Here is a 961-nt window from a genome sequence, read left to right on the forward strand (position 1 = left end):
CGCCCCCGGGGCAAGGCCACCAGAAGAGAGGCATTCGCCACTAGCCCTGCTGTCTCCCGACTCCAGAGGCTGGGGGACAGGAGAGGTGGGGGGATGCCCGCAGCCCCCTCCCCACCCGCCAAGTCCGCCCAGCTGATGACTGCATCCAACGGGGCGGGTGGTATGGCAACCGGAGTGTGGTCAGGCTCTCTAGTGGGGGGTCCCTCGGCACTGGCCGAGGAGGGTCCTGACAGGGATGGGACGTCCTGAGAGGCCCCCTTTATCTTCCTCTCTTTGTTCTTCTTCTTCTTAGTGGTGGAGGGCAGCTTCCCTTGTGCCGGGGATGGGCCAGACCACTCCTGGCCCACCCCAGCAGGGCCAGCCGCCTCAGGCAGCACCACATTGGCAGGTGGCTGGGAGGAGGCCCAAACCCCATCATCCAATGAGGCTCCAGTGCCACAGTCCCTGGCCACACCAGCCACCTCGGCCGGGGCAGGCAGGGGGCAAAGGGAGGCGTCCACCCCTCCACCCGGCGGGGCTCTCGCACTGAGGGCAGGGGGCACTACAGATGGGGGAGGTGCTGGTGGGGCCTGGGTACTAGCACCAGCTCCTCAACTGGACGGTGGTTTCACACCGGAGACCTCAGTCCCCTGAGATGGAATAGGGGTGGAAGGAGGTTGGGAGGAAGAGCTCCCGGCCTCCCTGTGCCGGCCGCGTGCCCCCAAAGTCGATGTGCCATCTCTCGGCGCTGCTGCAGGTGGCGATGGTAGGGCCACAGCAGGGCACTGAGCTGCCAGGTGGGAAGAGCCACCACACTTGAAACACGTGGTCTCTCCCACAGACGAATAGATGATAAACCTCTGACCCTCGAGCGTGAGGCTCAGGGAGCAAGGTAGAGACTGGGGGCCCTCCTTGAGGAGCATGAAGACCTGCCTCCGAAAAGACAGGACGTGCTTCCCCTGAGGGTCCTTGCTTCCCATCG

Source organism: Alligator sinensis, unplaced genomic scaffold (genome assembly GCF_000455745.1).
Source record: "Alligator sinensis unplaced genomic scaffold, ASM45574v1 scaffold384_1, whole genome shotgun sequence".
In the NCBI taxonomy this organism is placed as follows: Eukaryota; Metazoa; Chordata; order Crocodylia; family Alligatoridae; genus Alligator; species Alligator sinensis.